Source organism: Moschus berezovskii, chromosome 16 (genome assembly GCF_049115385.1).
Source record: "Moschus berezovskii isolate FMDL1 chromosome 16, NW_MosBer_1.0, whole genome shotgun sequence".
Taxonomy (NCBI): Eukaryota; Metazoa; Chordata; class Mammalia; order Artiodactyla; family Moschidae; genus Moschus; species Moschus berezovskii.
The window spans coordinates 19053931-19075640 of record NC_142475.1 but is presented as its reverse complement, the minus strand read 5'-3'; the positions used below and the strand labels follow the sequence as shown (position 1 = coordinate 19075640).

At 43.7% G+C, this 21710-nt stretch overlaps 1 protein-coding gene and 1 long non-coding RNA gene across 7 annotated transcripts in view; one reads left to right on the top strand and one right to left on the bottom strand.

The window, feature by feature from the left end:
• Positions 1 to 21710, top strand: part of NCALD (neurocalcin delta) — a 481050-nt gene that overhangs the window by 398036 nt on the left and 61304 nt on the right. The gene's annotated exons all lie outside the window — the stretch shown is intronic.
• LOC148775224 (uncharacterized) overlaps positions 16762 to 21710 on the bottom strand; it is a 34054-nt gene continuing 29105 nt past the window's right edge. Inside the window, exons 2-3 of the long non-coding RNA XR_016039340.1 lie at positions 20359 to 20420; positions 16762 to 17107 (exon numbers count right to left, since the gene is read on the bottom strand). This is a non-coding gene — a long non-coding RNA (uncharacterized LOC148775224). The remainder of the gene's footprint in view (positions 17108 to 20358; positions 20421 to 21710) is intronic.

The window sequence follows — 21710 nt, the reverse complement described above, 5'->3', positions numbered from 1 at the left end:
CCTAACTTATAGATTCTGAAGTCAACTTATTTGCATGGTGACTAAGAAGTATTAGGTAACAACAATGTGAACTGTTAAGATTCATTTTCTATCCCTGCCACCACCAGTGTCCCCCCAGGAACCAGGAAGTACTGGTGCCAAATCTGGAGAAGGTGTATCCTGATGTCATGATAAAAGCTGACACTTAGGGAGGTAGACAGTCTTCTAAGCTCTGGCACCTAAAAAAATATGCACGACATGAGTTTTGAGTTAAGTTTTACTGGGGCAAAATGAGGACTGCAGCCCAGGAGACAGCACCTCAGCTAGCTCTCAAGAGGTGGGGGCGTGGGTGGGTAGGTCAATATATGTGATTTTGGTGAAGGGAGAGTACATGCAATGAGTCCATATTTTTCCAGAAGATTTCTGTTAGTCTCTTGATGCTTTTTTCTAGTCATAAGAACAGTTGTCACCAAGAAGGATTTTAGTGCTTTGCTAGATATGAGGAGATACAAGAATTGGGCTCATAAAACCAGCTCCTGAAAATATCTAACTATCCAAAGACCTGTTCTGCCATTTTTCCCCCAAAGGAAAAGAGTGCTTCATCTCTGAAGCACCACCCTGAACTCCTGTCGGGGGTATTGAAAGTCAGCAACTGCAGCAGCATGTGATTAAATCCTTGGAGAGGTAGATGGGAAGTGCCAATTTGTAGCTGACAGCTCTTTTCAAAATAACTATTTTTCCCTTCACAACCTCCTGGTTTTATAAATGAGGAAAACTAAGGAAAGGAGAGCTTGAGCCAGTTGCCCAGCATAACACACAGTATATTTCAGAGCTTGAGGTATTTGGCTCTAGAGTCACTACGCTGTATTACCTTTTAAGCTGAAATAATATTGTATTTTGGGCTTCCCTGGTGGCTCAGATGGTAAAGAATCTGTCTGCAATGCAGGAGACCCATGTTCAATCCCTGGGTTGGGAAGGTCCCCTGGAAGAGGTCATGGCAACACAATCCAGTATTCTTGCCTGGAGAATCCCCATGGACAGAGGAGCCCCAATGGGCTGCAGTCCCTAGGGTCTCAAAGAGTTAAGACTGAAGCGACTGAGCATGCATGCAAGCATATTTTTTTTTCCCTAAAAGTAATGTTACATGTTGTGGCAGATTGTACTCTCCAAAAATGGCCCTGTGATTATATCTACCCCATCCCCCATGCTTTTCTGGAATATTGCTACTCTTCCTCAAGAGGTAGAGTCTACTGCCTTCCTCTTGAACCCACACAGGCTTTGTGATTGGTCTAATTGATAGAGCACAATGGAAACAATGCCAGGTGACCTCCAAGCCTGGATTATAAAAAGCATTCAACTTATTTTTTTTCTCAGCTATTCTTTGTTTCTCTTACACATGACATTTGCCCTTAGAAACCAGCCACCATGTTATGAGGAAGCTCAGACCATATAGAGGGGTCACATGTAGGTTTCAGCTAGCACCTCCAGCTAAGATTACAGCCAGAGAACAAGCATCAGCAACCAAATGTGTGAGTGGGCAGGTCTTCCAAGGATTCCAGGCCCCAGCTCAGGTCTCCCTTACCCTTCCTGATACCAAGTGAACCGGAGATAAACTGTCCCTGCTGAGTTGTGTTGCGTGTTCAGTCTCTCAGTTATATCTGACTCTTTTGAGACCCCATGGACTGTAGACCACCAACCTCTTCTGTCCATGTAATTTTTCAGGCAAGAATAATGGAGTGGGTTGCCATTTCCTACTTCAGGAGATCTTCCCGATCCAGGGATCGAACCTGTGTCTTTTGTGTCTTCTGCATTGGTAGACAGATTCTTTACCACTGTGATCCCTGCTGAATCCTGCCCTAAATGACAAATTCATGTGCAAAATAAAAATTGTTGTTGCTTTAAGTCCATATATTTTAGAATGATTTCTTAGGCAGCCAGAGTAACTGGAATGTGTGGGATAAATAGAAATTACTGAAATACCTGTACCTATGTGGACTTTGGGTACATATAGATTAAATAGGTTTGGGGGATTTGGCATAAGTGTCTAACCTAATTAAACTAATTTCTGGAGAAAAATATATTTCAGTTCAGTTCAGTCGCTCAATAGTGTTAGACTCATTGCGACCCCATGGACTGCAGCACGCCAGGCCTCCCTGTCCATCACCAACTCCCGGGGCTTACTCAGACTCATGTCAGTGATGCCATCCAACCATCTCATCCTCTGTCGTCCCCTTCTCCTCCCACCTTCAGTCTTTCCCAACATCAGATCTTTTCAAATGAGTCAGTTCTTCGCATCAAGTGGCCAAAGTATTGGAGTTTCATCTTCAGCATCAGTCCTTACAATGAATATTCAGGACTGATTTCCTTTAAGATGGACTGGTTGGACCTCCTTGCAGTCCATGGGACTCTCAAGAGTCTTCTCCAACAACTCAGTTCAAAAGCATCAATTCTTCAGTGCTCAGCTTTCTTCACCATCCAACTCTCACATTCATACATGACCACTGGAAAAACCATAGCTTTTCCTAGACAGACCTTTGTTGGCCAGTTAGATTACAAATGGGCATTAGGTCCATATCCTGTTTATAAATTTGGAAGAGTGACCCTACATAGTAATGCTACTGTTGGTTCTAGGAGATTTGGGCTCCATTGCGATGGTCTGTATGCATTAGTGGAATCTTCCTCGTTGCCTCCTGCTGGCTGGGCCCATCTCTACAGGAGAGTCTCATGCGGACAGCAGTACTTGTGCCATTTTCCCCTGGTCACTGCTTAGTCTGTCTATCTGCTTTTGTCTCTTTCTCATGCCTACTCTGTCTAATCTGCTGCCTACTTTTCTGTTGTTAGATCCTGCTGTCTCCTTGACTCTCTTTTTTGGCCTGTTTCCAATGCTTCTAAACCTATTTTTTCTGCTCTAATGGTTTATAGTAAAGCTAGGGAATTTCTCTTGGCCTGGTAAGATTTAGCTCATTCAGCCATCTTTTTTTCTCTTGACAAAGCTGCCAAAATGGCCACCCTCCCACTGGCATGCAACTCCATGTGTTGGTCAAACCCAGTACTTGAAATACTCAGAAATGTAGTCCTTAGGTCCTGACTCAAAGAAGCAATCTCTGCCTCTTCTACCGCAGAGAAATCAACACCTCTGCCTTTCTTCCTGCTTGCCTAAACGTCACCTCATCCTGAGGGTCTTCCCTTTAGAAGGCTGATAATCGCTATGTTCAGCTTGATGTATTCATTCAATATATGTTCACTCCTTATAGCGGCTGTTGTTGTTGAGCACCTAAGAATAAAGATTTCTTTTGTGTTCAGGGACTTTGTAAGGTTCCTCCTGTTGTCTCTCATTTGCTTCCCACCAACACCAGCTGGATGTGGTCCAGTCACCTAGACCTTTGAATGACCAGCACATGTCCCACCTCACTCAGATGTCCCAGCTAAGTAGGATACTCCAAGGGTAACACAGGAGCAGCTAGTCTTTGAAAGGGTTACAGTCCAGCTGGGGAGGCTGGACAGCATAGGCAGCTAAGATCTAGAACTGTGTCTTCCATGTTGGGTACTAATTCTCATAGTGCCCAGTGTAGTGCTGGACACATAATAACCACTCATTAAATCTCTGGTTGGTGATTAGTGAATAGATTAACTATAGCTATATGGCACTGAGATGACTTCGGAGGGGAAGTGAACTTTGAGTTGGGCTTCAAAGGATATATAACATTTAGCATGACCCAGGAGTGAAAGGATTGCCCATAAATAAGAAACATCATAAATACTTTCCTGGTAACAGAAATAGACACTCACTTATCTGAGATCAAGAAAATAGCTGGGAAAAGGAAAAACGCACAACCCATAAGGTAGGTCTGTGAAGGACCTAGAGTTTGTCAATTTAAAACAAACTGGATTTGATCTGACAACAAGAAGCTAGTGAAATTTGGGAGCAGGTAAGTGATACGTGTGTCAAGTGATATTATAATAGTTTAATAACCCTCTTTCCCTTTGCTTTAGACAACTTATTTTAATTATGAATATATGTTAAGTGTTTCCTTTTCCTCCATTTTTCTCATAGAAAAGTTCTAACTTTTTAAATTAAAAAAAAAAAATGTGAGGGATTTCGTTGGTGGTCCAGTCGCTACGACTCTTGCTCCTAATGCAGGGGGCCAGAGTTCAATCCCTAGTCAGGGAATTAGATGCCACATGCCACATCTAAGACCTAACTCTAACCCAATGCGGTCAAATAAATTAAAACAAATATTTTTTAAAAATGTGAATCCTGTTTTGCCCTCAATACTGTGTAGATGGCTCTTTTAACTTTAGTTGGGTGATATCTGTCAGGGGAGCTATGTTAACTTCATACTTAAAAATATATATAATCTGCTATTTAACAAAGTCACATCCGAATAAAACCCAAACCAACTGAAAATTCAAACCTTCATAACATTTTCTGTAGAAGAAGAGATCTCATTGAAGTCATGTTGAATCATATCTAGATTTAAGAAGTAGGGACTTTTTATTGTGATAAAATATGCATAATGTAAAATTAACTATGTTAACCATATTAAGTGTACGATTCAGTGGCATTAAGTATATTCAAGTAACCATTACTAGCATATGTCTCCAGAACTCTTTCCATCTTCCCAAACTGAAACTCTGTGTCCATTAAACACTAACTCCTCATTCTTACCCGCCACTCTCGCCCCCACCTCAGTCCCTGGCGACCATCACTGTACTTTCTCTTTAACAGGTACATTTTAAGGAAGTTTAAAACAAACCCACAATTCCTCTTTCTCTTGCCTGAAGTCTTCAATTAATAAAGTCTTTGTTCAAAGTCGTCCCCAAATAGGCGCTTTCCTGGTAGCTCAGTGGCAAAGAATTCACCTGCCGATGCAGGAGACACGGGTTCAATCCCTGATCCAGGAAGATCCCACATGCTGCAGAACAACTAAGCCCATGTACCACAACTACTGAGCCTGTGCTCTAGTCCTGGAGCTGCAACTACTGAAGCCCTCGTGCTCTAGGGCCCCTGCTGCACAACAGGAGAGGCCACCGCAATGAGAAGCCCGAGCACTGCAGCTAGAGAGTAGCCTTCACTCTTCACAGCTAGAGAAGAGCCCATGCAGCAACAGAGACCCAGCACAGCCAAAAACAAACAAATGAAATTATATTTTAAAAAGTCCCCAAATAATTGGAAATTTCTTAGGTTTATACAAGTGGGCAAAGTTTACGCAGAGTTCCACGATGTAGAGATTTCAGACATAAAACAGAGACCATGGGTTGAAACGTGTTCAACTCACCTACTTAAACCATAGTCAATACAATTTTTGTATTATCACTCAGCTTTGCCATCTCCCTTGTCAAAAAGAAAGCCATGGAACCTGAGATTTTCTGGTCCGAGGAGAGTCCTGTGGACAGGGGAGCCTGGTGGGCTGCTGTCCATGTGGTCTCACAGAGTCGGACACGACTGAAGCAACTTAGCATGCATGCATTGGAGAAGGAAATGCAACCCACTCCAGTGTTCTTGCCTGGAGAATCCCAGGGACAGAGGAGCCTGGTGGGCTTCCATCTATGGGATCGCACAGAGTCGGACAAGATTGAAGTGACTTAGCAGCAGCAGCAGCAACAATATACTCAAATAGTCCTATATTAGTGTTCTGTTCTAAGAAACTTAAGGCTAGAATCAGTACATGTTTATGAGAGAACATTCAGAAAAATAAAGAATATAAAGAGAATAGAACTTATTTTTAATATTCTACTGCGGCCTGGAGGAGAAGGGGACGACAGAGAATGAGATGGCTGGATGGCATCTGCGACTCGATGGACGTTGAGTTTGAGTGAACTCCGGGAGTTGGTGATGAACAGGGAGGCCTGGCGTGCTGTGATTCATGGGGTTGCAAAGAGTCGGACACGACTGAGCGACTGAACTGAACTGCCTAAATAATCATTATTAATATTTTAAAGTTAAAAAGCAGTATATCTCATTTTACTTTATATTTTATCTTACTTTATTTCAATAGAAGAAAAAAAAACAAACTCTGAAATGAACTCAAGCATGTGAACTTCAGGTAACTGTTTCTTTAAAGCAGGAATTAATGATTTTTAACTAAATTGAATTGCCAATTAAAAATTTAAATTCAATCAAGCAATAAGAGATTGAGGAGTCAATGTTTGTTAAAAACTAATTATTTCTTAATGGGTATAGATTTGGGCTTCCCTGGTGGCTCAGTGGGTCAGTAATCCACCTGCAACGCGTGAGACTGGGGTTCAATCCCTGGGTTGGGAAGATCAACTGGAGGACGGCATGGCAGCCCATTACAGTATTTTTGCCTGGAGAATCCTCATGGACAGAAGAGCCTGTGGCTACAGTCCATGGGGGTCACAAAGAGTCAGAGAAGACTGAGAACTAAGTAGAGCACAGCAGCTTAGTTTACATTTTCAGTTAGTAAAGCTTAGTTAACTATCTTATAATGATCGGAAAAGATCAGGAATAATCAAGCAAAAATGCCTTTGGGGAAAATAAAAGGTTTTTAGCCAGAAGTCACCTTCTCCGGGGTGGGGGCGGGGGGGGGGGTGTGTGGGAAAGGAGATATAAGGGATAATATGTAAGGAAAGCAGTCCATAAAGTCAAAACCACTTTCAAAAGGAAAAATAGTCATACAATAGAGAAGCAGGTATTTTACCCAGTGACCTGGAACTCACAGAGAATTTAGAGGAATTCATTGTATTTGTTGACTCTGTCCCTTGACCATAAAAATTTGACTTTATTTGCTTCATACATCAGTGGTTTTATATTCCGTTAATTGTTTAAATACAAATTATATTTTAGTTTGGTTCATATTTAGACCATAATTGTCTTTTATGTATATTTATCTCTCTAGAGTTTCTAACTATCTTTTTCTCCTCTGGAGAAACTTGAATCTTCAGCACTTATGTGGCACCTCATGGTTTACTTCTTGATTCTTCAGCATCCAGTTTGGTCATAATAACCTTTTGCTCTGTTGAAGATGTTCTTCACCAGGCACTCTGCTGTCTTATTCCAGTTTGGATTAAGTATAGGCTGTCCCACTAGGGTTTCTTTTCATCTGAACTGGATTATTTCCATTGTTTTAAGGTTTCCCTATTTCTTGGTTCATTTTCAATTCTGCTGGAGTATATCTTTTAATTATTTTTTTCAAAATGGCAGAAGAAGAGCTACATCCTCATAGCTCTGCATTTTGCCTTCATAATTGAAAACTAGATGTAGGATCGGTAAACTTCCAAGGTTAGTCTGCTATCTTAAAGTGAGACTGGATTCCCATTCCGAGTGGTTGTCCCAGTGTGTTAGTCCTTTATCAACATGAGGCTGTGGCACACATCTTACTCAGCACAAGTCCATTTCTTTTTCTTTTATGGCTCTGGACAGCACTCCCAACACTGCTTGACCATATGATCAACATGGATCATTTTTACAAAGAAGTCAATAGGGTCACAAGAGTCAGACACGGCTGAATGACTAAACTGCCACCAAAAAGTAAAAGGATGGATTACATGAGCCAGTTCCATCACCAGACCCATATCTGCTTCCAGCAGGTACTGCCTCATCCTTCAGGACACTGCTCAGGCCCCCCTGTCTCTAAGAAGCCTTAAGTTCCCCAGAACTCCTGCATCATACAAACCCCAATTGTACCACTAACCACATATGTGCCTACTAAGTCACTTTAGTCGTGTCCGACTCTGTGACCCCATGGACTGTAGCCCTCCAGGCTCCTCTGTCCATGGAATTCTCCAGGCAAGAATACTGAGTGGGTAGCCATTCCCTTCTCCGAGAGGATCTTCCCAACCCAGGGATCAAACCTGAGACTCCTGCATTGCAGGAGGATTCTTTACTATCTAAGCCACCAGGAAGTCTAAAAGAGTTGTGCATGTGTGCTAAATTGCTTCAGTTGTGTCAGACTCTTTGTGATCTTATGGACTGTAGCCTGAAAGGCTCTTCTGTCCATGAGCTTCTCCAGGCAAGAATACTGGAGTGGGTTGCCATGCTCTCCTCCAGGGGTTCTTCCCGACCAGGGGATCGAACATGCATCTCTTATGTCTCCTGCATTGGCAGGCATGTTCTTTACCACTAGCGCCACCTGGGAAATCCAGCTCTAACCACACCTCTCTGCAATTTCCTGTTTGTCTCTTTTGCTGAACTCGAAGCTCCCTGAAGGTAACCGAGGTGACATTTCAGGTCTGCATCCTCACTGCACCCCACAGGGGCTGGCAGGCATTAAGTGTCCAACACAGGTCGAATAACCAACTAACCGGGTGCATAAAGAAGGGAATGAGCAAGCTTGATGTTGACCTTGGAAACAGGTGTGTCATCTTTCCTTGCTGAAAATGAGGCCACTGACTTGCTCATTCGGCAGGTGAAGCTCTGGAAGGTTGTTTCAGGCAGAAAGAGAAATATGGGGGAAAGGCTTGAAGGCAAGCTGGGACATGGCTTTTGCGGGGAATGATAGAGGTTGTTCCCAGAGGGCTGTAGATGTTAGGTTCGTCCACATTCAATCTCTTATCTCTCCTGTGTCCTTTTGTTCTGATTACAGTCTGATTCCAGGGTTCTTCAACTTTTGCCGGTTCAGTGAGTACAGGTCTCATGAGAACAGTTGTGTTTTAGCAGAAACACTGGTGCCTCCGTTCCTTAGGTGTCAATAAAGGCTCCTTCCTGATGCTTCACAATCATGACTTAGAAACTGCACCAATGGGGTCTTCCCTCATTTACACTAAAGGATCTGCTTACATTTGTATTAAGTATCGTGAATTGTATGGAGCCTTCACTTCACTGGAACAAAATGAAACCCCAGGTGGCTTATAATGAAGCTTTTCCATCATCCTCAGACTCTTGAAGCCTGCTGGAAACTGGTGCAGTACAGAACTGAAGTTACAGATCTCTGCCGCTTCCGTGATTTCCTGGCAGAACTTCCTTGCTCTAATGCCTCTGACTCCAGTCTCCACCTGGAAGTCCTCCTCAGAGGTCTGAAGGCCTCACCTCCTATGTCTGGTACTTAATTAAAAACTACTAGTTGTCAGAAGCAAGTAGGCTTTCAATTCCTGCTTAGTTAATGTGAACCTTTCAGTTTTGAGATGTGTTATTCTACTCACATAAGAAAGGAAAGGAAAGTGAGGTCGCTCAGTCGTGTCCAACTCTTTGCGACCGCATGGACTGTAGCACACCAGGCTCCTCCGTCCATGAGATTTTTCAGGCAAGGGTACTGGAGTGGGTTGCCATTGCCTTCTCCAGAGGATCTTCCTGACCCAGGGATCAAATCCGGGTCTCCCATATTTGCAGGCAGACGCTTTACCATCTGAGCCACCAGGGAAGCCACCCACATAGCAGGTGCTCCTTAAATATTTGTCAACGGGGAGAAAGAATGAATGAAACATTCAAAGAGAGATGGGATTTGCCTTTTATGAAGTTAGAGTGAAGGAGCGCATTTGCTGGAAACTTTCCCCGGTAAGTGAAGGGATCTGCTTTTGGTTGCAGGCCACTCATTCTTTCCATTTCAGCCATCATGTATTGTGTACACCATCCATCTCTCGTCTTGGGAGATAATTCATTCCAGGATTTAGAATGTCACCAAAGACATCTCAGCAGGGACCTTTTATTTGTCCATAACACAGGATCGTCTAGGGGATGTGCTGTTCCCCGTGGCGGAGACCCTGACTCAAAGGGCAATCTATCACACACCTGCTTCTCAGCATCAAAAGGAGTGAAACAAGTCAGAAAGGGATTTGGGTTTGCTGTTAAGAGTGAAGCTGGGCAGCCCCTCGGCAGTCCAGTGTTGGATATGAAGTATATAGATCAGGATGTTCCCTGTGGCCTGACTCAGGAGCTGCCTTGGCAAACATCAGTGAAATGCCAGGCCAAACTCATTGGAAAACAAGGTCTGGGGAATGCTAACAGTGTAAAGTGAAGTCGCTCAGTCGTGTCTGACTCTTTGTGACCCCATGGACAGGAGCCCACCAGGCTCCAGGTCCATGGGATTTTCCAGGCAAGAATACTGGAGTGGGCTGCCATTTCCTTCTCCAGGGGATCTTCCCAACCCAGGGATTGAACCTGGGTCTCCTGCATTGCAGACAGATGCTTTACCGTCTGAGCCACAAAGCACCAGGGCTTCCCTGGTGGCTCAGAGGTTAAGCCTCTTATGTCTCCTGAATTGGCAGGTGGGTTCTTTGCCACTAGTGCCACCTGGGGAGCCTTTTTTGGGACAAACTTGTGCTAAAACATTATTGGTTGTTTATACGAAATTCAGATTTGACTAAGTGTCTTATATTTTAGCTATCAGTCCTACCTCTAAGCTTATTTAGGGATACTTCTTAAAAGATCACGGCTATCAGATTTGGGTATTTGGTCACCATAAGTTGATAAGAGTCAAGGGGCAGGGAGCTTGCCCTATTATTTTCACCTTCCTTAGCAAGCCTAGAATAGCACTCAGCTTATAATAGACACATGACAAGGGGGTGGGGTGTCAGTGTTAAATGGTTCTTGTTCAGTGGAGGCTAACCTCAGAGGCTGGCCACTTAAGAATTGTAGGAGGGGAGAGCCTTCCCAGTAGAACTGTCATGCCATGGTAGAACTCCTCACAGTGGTGACTGCCTCTACCCTGACCCACTGACCAGGCTCTCCATCACTCCATCCCTTATGAGAAAAGCTGGTGATTGGAAAGGGCTGAACACCGTATGTATAAATAGGTCTTTTTCCTCTTACAGCTCTTTATAGCTTCATGGCAATAAGCCTCAATTTAAATATCATGAGTTACTCTAAAGGTTTTGTAAATTAAAGCACATTTCCCCACTGGTTAACATGGTCATTTCAGAGTTATATCTCCATTTTGAATTGATTTTTTTCTTCTAAGACTAATAATTTAATGAATTATGCACAAGGGAGATTCCTAGAGCAAGAAAGCTTTCTAAAGTGGAAGAACACTTTGGTTATTTATTTCATTATACATCCACTTTCTCTAGGTTGAGGCACACCTATTTCTAGGAGACGGTTTGTCAGCAGGACAGTATTGGCTTTGTGGGAATGTGCCGAAGAAGCTTCAAGATACTATGTTCTTTACTTTTGACTTATTGTCAAATTGCTATCCAATTGGAAGATGTTACTGGGAGAGCCCATGCTGCCGGCTTCATTGCGCTTCAAGCTGGCTCCTTATTTATAATTATTGGGCTGTCTTGACATTGTTTAGGGGGCAAATCACTCCGATCCCCTTGCTTGTCGCAAAAGCATTTTAACTTTGCCTAAGTTATACCTCATGGCCACCTGAGTTAGTCATTTCCCCTTATTCACCTTTGAGGCAAGTTAGCATTAACCCCTCATTACTGGATCAGAAAACCAAACCCTAAAGAAGTTGATTCTGGCCCAAGAACACGTGGTAATCAGCATCAGGCCCATGATTCTAAAACCTCTTCCGAGAAAACACATTTGTCATCTTTCACCAGCCTCCGTGGGATGTACAAAGACCAAAATTTAGACACAGGATTTCTGTTTACATGGCTAGCTCCATATTTAAAATAGGAGTATTCAACTCTAGTCTATTATAAAATCACCCAGAGCTTTTTAAGAACATGCCAGTACTCGGGTCCCACTCCTGGAGATTTTGAGTCATTTGGTTTGTGGTGTGACCTGGACATAAGTTTTTTGTCAGATAGATAATTAGATAAACAGATGAAAAGTTTCCATGATGCTTCTGTGCAGGGAGGGTTGAGAATGCTGGGCCAAGCAAGGTGAGCAGGGGATCATGGGATGTCTCCCCATGTTGGTCTCCACCATCTTACCATTAAAGTCTACATTTAGCCTGGGTTAAAGTATGTTGTCACCAGAAAAGAAATATTAGCACAGGGTGGTCATGTATGGATGTGAGAGTTGGACTCTGAAGAAAGCTGATCGCCGAAGAATTGATGCTTTTGAACTGTGGTGTTGGAGAAGACTCTTGAGAGTCCCTTGTACTGCAAGGAGATCTAACCAGTCCATTCTAAAGGAGATCAATCCTGGGTGTTCATTGTAAGGACTGATGATAAAGCTGAAACTGCAATACTTTGGCCAGCTCATGCGACGAGTTGACTCACTGGAAAAGACTCTGATGCTGGGAAAGGTTGGGGGCGGGAGGAGAAGGGGACGATAGAGAATGAGATGGCTGGATGATATCACTGACTCTGTGGACATGAGTTTGAGTGAACTCCGGGAGTTGGTGATGGACAGGGAGGCCTGGTGTGCTGTAATTCATGGGGTCGCGGAGAGTCGGACACGACTGAGCGACTGAACTGAACTGAACTGAACTCCAGTAGAAATGCATCGCTCTGACAGAGGGACGGGGAGAGGAGAACAAAGCCAGGGTATTAGGTATGCTGACCAGTGGGGGAGGGGTGGTGCTGGGCACCAAGGGCTTCTCCAGGATCCCGACCCCATAGGAATGCCATGCTCCTGAGCAGTGGTTCTGGAAGATGAACAGGTACTTTTGTAAGAGGTAGGGATCAAGGGAGGTTTCTTGGCTCAGACCAGCATGTTCTCTGAGGGCTGACTTTTGTTGTTATTCGTTTGCTCAGTTGTGTCCAACTCTTTGCGACCGCATGGACTGCAGCACGCCAGGCCTCTCTGTCCTTCACCATCTCCTGAAGCTTAATCAAACTCATGTCCATTGAGTCAGTGATACCATCCAACCATCTCATCCTCCTTTTCCTCCTGCCTTCAATCTTTCCCAGCATCAGGGTCTTTTCCAATGAGTTGGCTCTTCGCATCAAGTGGCCCAAGTATTTGAGCTTCTGCTTTAGCATCAGTCCTTCCAGTAATATTCAGGGTTGATTTCCTTTGGGATTGACTGGTTTGATCTCCTTGCAGTCCAAGGGACTCTCAAGAGTCTTCTCCAACACCACAGTTCGAAAGCATCAATTCTTCGACACGCAGCCTTCCTTATGGTTTCTCACATCCATACATGACTGTGGGAAAAATCTTAGCTTTGACTGTGTAGGTTCAAATCCTGGCTCTGATACTTTAGCTCTGTGATGTGGGCAAGTTACTACCTCTCAAAGGATCAGTTTCCTAGTTTAGAAAACAGAGGTAGAAATTGCAACTACCTCATCATTTGTTGGGGAATTAAATGAGATAATATGTGATACAGTTATCTGAGGCCCCTGGCTTTTCAAGGGTCAGTGGATCACTGTTAAGTCCTCTTGGTTTAAATGGAGATGGACCATTACCCTCTCCTTCAAGGTAACTGATTCTCACAAGGCAGTGCAAGTTTAGCTATATGGTTGTGACTTAATATATTGACTCTGAAATAAGAGTAGACAAGACCTAACAAGGGAACCCCTTGCCTCAGAGTTGTAGGGTCAGGGAATATCCTTGGGCTAAAGAATGAGGACTTCCCTGGTGGCTCGAACAGTAAAGAATTAAACTGCAATGCAGGAGACCTGGGTTCGATCTCTGGGTCGGGAAGATCCCCTGGAGAAGGAAACGGCAACCCACCCCAATATTCTTGCCTGGAGAATTCCATGGACAGAGGAGACTGGTGGGCTACAGTCCATGGGGTCACAAAGAGTCAGACGTGACTGAGTGACTAACACACACAAAGAATTAGAACAGGTACCAGGAAGCTAAATGGGAAGCTGACAGGACTCAGCACACAGGGCACAGAGAGCTTGCAGTCAGAGGTTACAGAGGCTGTGAGGTCAAGAAAATACATGACCCGGAAACCAGAGCAGGTGCCCAAGACTGAAGAAGCCATCTCTGGAATAGCCTTCCAGAGCTCACTGTTGGGAACTAGCAGGGCCTTATTCTCTGCCTTCTTTAAGAGTTGTTTAAGCCTAGGAGGTCCCAGAAGTGAGTATCTTCACAGGTCATACGGACAAGTATGGGTGCAACTGGGAAAATATGTTTTCTAAATCAGAACCTGCTGACTCTGCTCTAAGACTATGAGGCAGGACATGTAGAAGGCTGGTTCTAGGACTGTCCCATAGTAGACAGACTTGCTGGGTAAATGAAAGTTGGTACGTTTGTTGATTGGAGAACTTTTTATTTTTAATGTGCATGTATATTTCTAAGAGAAAATATGGTAAGATTGGTTTCCCAAATTGGTTTTGTCGTGGACCCTTTTCTCCTTGGGAAGAAGTCCCAGCTCCTATGGCTTTTTGCCTTCTTTACTCCTGGAGTTTCTGCCATAAACCTTATCCTCACTTCTCAGGGGTGTGCAGAACCCTCTGTGGCACGTGGCCTCATTCCCAGGCCCCTACTGCTCAGGTAGGGGCATAAGATGAGGCTGTAAACAGCATAAAGGTGGGGCCCCTGCTTGTCTACTTCTCTCTGGCACACAGTGGGGCCCCAAACACTGCCTGTTTGTGAGTGACTATTCTTCAAGTGAATGCATGAATCTGATTATACCAAACTGTACAGATAGCACCTTGAATGTTCAGAATTAAATACTCAGCTGACACAAAATGATTGCTGAGGTAATTTTGTGTAAGACTAAGAATCAGGAGATGTGAGTGCTTGTCCTAACTTTGTACTTTTTTTGTTTTCACTTATCCAAACTTGTAGTAATCCTGCCCATCATACTTCAAAACAGTCATAAAAATAGTTGACAAAAATTAAACTCTCCACAGATATAAAATATGTTCTTAATATTTTCCTTTGGAATTAGTCTCTGCTATTTTATTATTTATTTCTTTGGCTGCAGCAGGTTTTTGTTGGAGCACACAGGGTCTAGTTCCCTGACCAGGGCTCAAACCCAGGCCCCCTGCACTGGGAGTGTAGAGTCTTAACCACTGGACCCCAGGGAAGTCTCAGTTCCAGCTACTAAAGGTCTGCTGAGCCCCTCAGTGGGGCTTCCTGGTGGCTCAGTGGTCCACCTGCCTATACAGGAGACTAAGACGTAGGTTCATTTGCCGGGTTGGTAAGATCCCCTGGAGGAGGGCATGTCAGCCCACCAGCATTCTTGTCTGGAGAATCCCATGGACAGAGGAACCTGGTGGGCAACAGCCCATAGGGTCACAAAGAGTTGGACACAAGCAACTGAGCACGCACACAGGCCCTTCAGTGTCTAGTCTGAACCTTTTGGAAAGTGTAGGCAGCAAAGGCTGCCTCCAAGTATGTTTTGTAACCACTGGCTTTGCAAGCTTAAAGGGAAAAAGGAGATGGAACAAGAATGGGCTGGTTTTTTTCAGCTCTTTTATAGTGGGTAGTGTTTATTTTAAGCAGTTTCCCAAATCAGTTGTGTTTCTTTTATGCTGCTGCACCCGAGGAATGATGTATTTTTGTGAAAATTTTCACCTGCCCCGACCCACCCCTACTTGCTTATCTGGAGGTGCCATGATCTTCACGTGGTTCCTGCGAAAACTCTGCAGACACGCCTGCATCAGGTAGAGCTGAACCAAAGCACGGCCGGGAAAAGAGTTGGGGCTTATTATTGCTTGTGCATCTTGTCCATCTGCACCTACCCTACAGCACTTCGTTTTTATTTTTATATTTTGGAAAGGGTGCATAGAAGGATAGCAAGCTACTTTGATGGGGGAGGAATTGGGACTTAGATCAGACCCACAACTGTAGTAACTAAGAAAAAGAGCTCATTTGTCCAAACTCTGCATTGTAAGTTATGTTTGATTGGGAGGGTTAAATTTAAATGTCATGCTTACACATAATGTATGAACACATAATGACCTTATTTTCTTAACCCTGAGTCATAGACCAGTCTAAAGATTTTATCTATTTCTTAAGCATTTACATGAACGGTCTTCAACCAGCATGAGGATTAAACCACATGTAGATTTCAGCAAATGTCTGTGTTGGGAATGAAATTATTTGAAACCAGGTCCTTGGGAAATCTGGACTGTGGCCATGTCTGCCCTGTGCCTTGGGAGAGAAAAAGAGACTTGGAAGATCGTGCTATTTGCCAAGTGGGTCAAGAGGCCCCTCTCTCCCAGATGACAGCTGGCACACACTGGCATGCAGTCCTCTCTAACTTTATTTTTTCCTGGTAAAGAAATAGCAACTATATTTGACAGCCTACTTCTCTTCAGGAAGGCAACAAAGCATTTGCATAGTGATTCTGGCATTTTTAATCATTTCTTCAGTGCAAATGGTTACTATCAGATAGTCAGAAAGAGCCTGTTTATAGGAGGCCATAGGTAATGGGGAAAATCCAGGAAACAATAATTATGACAATTTTTTATGCATATGACACCAGCTCTAGATGGAATTTCTTAAAGGGAGTCGAGTAAGCTGGGCATGTTCAGCTGTTTGGAACACTCTGTGGGAGAAATGAATAATACAGGAGAATCAATGGATGAGCTCTTTTGGGTATTCCAAAGCAGTCTAGTACCTGCACAGAAACATCAATGCTTGTGGTGTCCAGTTGGAGAGCACAGGGTTACACAGTTGGTTTCCCAAACCCAAAGCTTTCTCTCTGAAACATCTGGTCACAAAGGATGCCCCTCTGGGACCTGTTGTCTCCTGGCTTATTCAAATAACGATGACGTGAGGAACCTTCCAGGGTTCCAGGACTCTCTTCACGCTCAGTGACAAGGACAACAGACGCCTCATCAATCGGCCAATAACCTTCCCTCCTGTTGTTTGGATTCTGTTCCTGGGCCTCTGGCTCCCCATCCGTGCTTGTCTGCCCTTGCTGCAGCCCAGCTGGCGCACATTACCCTGGGTCCTCTGAGTGTACGTGGCTCAGCCTTGGTTAATTAAGTTATCTGATTTTTTTTCATTTTCTTTCTCCTGGGTGGCTAATTTTGTTTGAGATTTCACAGTGCTTCTAAATTTATATATGTAAACAAACAAGGACATGCCTTTCTTCAGGTCATTTATTAGAGTCAAAATTAGGAAGAGTTTTTTAACCTTTGTACAGCTGAGCGGATGGAAGTCGCTGTTGGTGGTAGGTGTTGAAGACATTTGCAAGTGTCTCTGCAGAGGAGAGAATCCGCGTTCCCTTCCCGCCATGCCTGCCTGTTTCAGATTTGACACACTGAGGGTCAGTGAGCGAACATGTGTCAGACAGAGGAGATCACGTCCAGGTCATTTTCCAATGGAAAGCAAAATGGCCTTCCTCCTTTCAGTCTGGAAATCTCTAGAGGGTATTCAGTGCAATGTTCACTTCAAAGCTCCCAGGTCAGAAATTAGAATTCACTTTCTCTATGTAAAGGGAGAATCAGATCAATCAGAACATCATTAAGGGAGTGTTTGAAATATCAGAAAACATAAACCTTAGGAACTTAGGTAAATGCTGTGTAGAACTTTTCGTTTAATAGAATGTCTCTTCAATGTGCCATAAATCAATCACTATTTTTGAATAGAAAAGGAATAGGACAGTATTTGTTGTGACATATCTGGGATGTGGGCGCGGGGTTAGTGTCCTGTTGCTGCTATAAGTTGAGTGCCTGAAACAACAAATTTGTTATCTTACAGTTCTGGAGGTCAGAAGTCTAAAATTGGTCAGCAAGGAAGAGTTCCCTTATGGAGACTTTGGGGGAGAACCTATTTCCTTACATTTTCTTTTTTTTTTTTTTAAACTCTGGCCGCACCACCTGGCATGTGGGATCCTAGTTCCCTGACCAGGGATCAAACCGATGTCCCCTGCATTGGACGCACTGAGTCTTAACCACTGGGCCGTCTCACATTTTCTAGCTACCAGAGGTTACCCACATCACTCCAGCAGTCCTGCATCCCTCCTGTGATGGGACTGGGCCCACCTGGATCATTCAGGATAGCCTTCCTATCTCAAGATCCTTAAATTTCGTCATATCTGCAACGTCTCATTTGCCATATAAGGTGGCGTATCGCACGTTTCAGGGATCAGGATGTGGACACCTTTAGGGGCTCTTATTCTGCCTTGTCGTTTGTTGTTTAGTCGCTCAGTTGCATCCAACTCTTGAGACCCCGGGACTGTAGCCCACCAGGCACCTCTGTCTGTGGGATTTTTCAGCCAAGAATATTGGAGTGGGTTGCCATTTCCTCCTCTAGGGGATTTTCCCGGCCAGGGGTTGAAGCCACGTCTCCTGTGGATTCTTTACCCAGTGAGCCACGTGATGCCTAACTCTAATTACATGAGAACAGACAGTTTGATGTGAAGTTATCCTCACTGAAATCCCTCAGGCTGTTGCCTGAATCCAGAAGAAAGATTCGCTGAAGGATGCTGGACTCCACCTCCTGATTCAATAGGTCTTCCTCTTGAAGGAGGAGAGCACCGCCTTTCCCGCAGGTCCCGACAGGACTCAGGAGGCGTCCGTGCTTGCTTCTTCTGGAATCCATGGGCTCTCCTTTTGCTGCAGTAGTTTCTGTGTCCCTAGAGGACCGATGCCACTTCTCTCCAGCACACGGTGACACTCCAGCACACATGCGGAGACTGCCGAGACGCCACCTCCTTCTGCTGTCTCTGAGCTGGTAACCTCCGGCTTGTTCTCAGAGAAACATTTTTCAGAAAGGATTATTGTCAGTGCCAAGGTAGAGCCCCAAAGTGAGCAGGGATCCTTGGACTAGTGAACTCTCTAGGGGAGTTTCTTGTCCTCCGAAGTTCCAAGGCCTCTCACTGTGTCTGCAGTGAGGATACCGTGGAGCTGGCCTCGTCCGGGCAAACTTTCTGAAGCCTCTAGCACATGGCTTGAAACAAGGAACAAGCAGACTCTGTCTCCCTCCCATGAGGCTGGAGAACACTGCTGTCTTGAGCAACCCAAAGTCAAAGAACCCTTTTAAGTCAGGTCCTTGGCAAGATAAAGGAACACCTCGCTTTATAACAGGAGAGGACTTTTTATAACAGGGGAGTCTGGGGTCAGACTCACGTATGAGCGGAGGTGCTGCACGCAGTGTTCAAAACCATGCACGTATTGTGGGGGTGTGTCTCACCCATGGCACCTTCACTCCCAACACTTTTAATTGTTGGCATGATCAATGCAGCTTACCATCTTCCCCAAGAGGTATCGGTATAGAGGTATATATACCTGAAGCTTCCACAAAGTCATAGTGGCTGCCTACTGCTGTAACTCAGGTGTACCATATGGTAGTTATTCTGCCTACCACAGAAAATTTATCCTTTCTGATCGGTTTTCTCACTTGTCCTTCAACAAAGCTGCAGGAGTTCAGCTTAGCTTATTCTTTTAGTCTCTTAAGTTGCGTCTGACTCTTTTGCAGCTCTATGGACTGCAGCCTGCCAGGCTCCTCTTTCCCTGGGATTCTCCAGGCAAGAATACTGGAGCAGGTTGCCACTTTCTTCTCCAAAGCTTAGCTAAGATCTGCAGATGCTGACGGGGAATTTGACCGTGCCGTTCTGCTGCAGGACTTCCTACAAGTAAGGCCTACTGGTGCTTAGGAATCTGTTGTGTCCGAGGGAAACTCCCAGTGGGTACCAAGCCGATAGTTTTTTTGTTTTCACCAAAGTCTTCTAAGTGTAACATGTAGTTCACTGCACAGAACGGAAAGCTGTTGTGATAGCTTTCAGCAGTGCCAGGACTGGAATAAAGCAATTCAGATACCAAATCTGCCCCTTACTGAGTGTGTAATGTTGCACAAACATCTTATTTTAATGAACCTTAATTTATGTACTAAAAGAGATGACTTCCAGAACTGTTATGATATAATAAAAATAAAATGTGTGGTGTGCACATGCCTGGCAAATAGTTGTTCCCCCGGGAGTGTGGCCATGGTAGGACCTCACACCAGGCCTGTGCTCACTCTGGGTTGCCCAGGACCCCAGAGGTAAAGAGTGGACACAGCCAGGCAGAGAGCTCTGGAGGGGAGAGAGCTGCAGGTCCAGCCTGAGACCACAGCTGTTCCTGTGTTAATAAATGAGGCAGACCACCAGCATCCTCAAGGGAAATGGAATTCTGTGCATCCATTGATGGACTCGCACCATTTGCAGATACGAAGTCTTAGAGCTTAGTAATAAGACTCAGAATGGGAAGGCAGACCCCAACAAAGAATGGTATGGATCATGACCTTCTCAGTATCATAGAAAAGGAGGACTGTGATTTAAGAGAAATGCAGTTTCCTTGGTCATGCTGGTTAGGACTGACACCCGATCCTCCATAACATTTGCGGCTGTATAAATCATCATTTGCTTGCTGACTTACTCTTAAGTGATGGATAATGCCATCTTATCCCAGAGTGTGGCTTCAGCTTTATTCTCAATAATCCACTTGACTGTCATACTAAATCCTGATTTTAGAAACCTTCTCCAGATGTTTTCATATCTGTGAATTTGGACCAAGTGCATTCTATCTAGAAAAAGCACTAATATTTATTGGATATTTACTCTATGCTGGTCATTGTAAGTGCCAACCACCTAGAATATACTTTACTATTCATTCCTTGCAATAACTCTATTATAATTCTAGTCAGTTTTACAGATGACAAAGCAGACTTCTAAAGTCTGAGTAGCTTGCTATACTTACAGAACTTGTAAGTGGTAGAGCCAGGAGTCCAACCCAGATCTTTCTTTCTCCAAGCCTGGATTCTGGAATTTAAAGGGAGAAAAACCAAGTGATAATAAAATAATATAAAGAACAAAAAGTATTTCTAAAATGGGAAAATGTCCATAAATGGCAAAAAGTGAATTGCCGAATTATATGTAGATGATTAAATTTTTGTAAACTACATAGGAAATATATATATATAGTTACATAGGAATGTATATAGTTATATAAGTATGTTACACTTTATATGTAGCTCTCTCTATATGTATATATATACATATTTTTTTAATTTTTTGGAAACTGATGAAATTTATGATTCCTTTTCCTTTAAAGTATATATACATATATGCATATAAAATTTCACACACAATTTCAAGAAGTTTAGGTTAAGGATCTCTAAAATATATATATTAAATATATATTTGGGCTTCCCTGGTGGCTCAGATGGTAAAGAATCCACCTGAAATGCAGGGGACCCATGTTCGATCCCTGGGTCAGGAAGATCCCCTCGAGGAGGGAATGGCTACCCTCTCCAGTATTCTTGCCTGGAGAATCCCATGGACAGAGGAGCCTGGCGGGCTACAGTCCATGGGGTCTTAAAGAGTCAGACATGACTGAGTTCACTTTACTTCATATATGTGTGTGTATATGTATGTATGTATATGTATATATATAACACATGTATATTTTAAAAATATGGAAGGATATACACATTCTGTTTGACAGATGGGATTGTAAGATAACTTTCATGCTATCCTTTATGATTTTTTGTTTACGTTGAATTTGTTTTCAGTGACTATGCATTATTTCTACAATCAAGAAAAAAAATTAAGATTATAAATGAAGTTGAACTGTTTCCAATTTAGAATGGAATTTACCACTTGTTTCTCTCTTGATGACCGGGCTTTTAATGTTTTCCTGTGTCATAACCCAGAGATGATTGATAGACCTCTGAAAAAATTCAGAGAAAGCCTTTGTGAAGGCACTCAGTATGGGCTATTTTGTCCAAAAAGAAACTTTGTGTAATAGTTCTGAATGGCTGAAAATGAAGAGCTCTGAGCAGAGGAGCCATGAAGAGCATTTCTGGCAGTTATTCATGCTCTCCACTGTGAATGAGGGAGACCTGTGCGTGAGCCACAGCTGGAGTGCTTTATGGGAGAACTCGCTGGATCTTTAGGACTAGTGACGCATGCTCGGTGAGACCTGAACAGTAGGTGAGGGTAATGCTACCTTGCAGAGAGGCGGAGCGAAGGATACTGTAGGAGAGATCTGTATGCTAAGCAAATTATCCTTCAGCATCCTTTGAAATGACCTCTTAATCTGTATTTCAA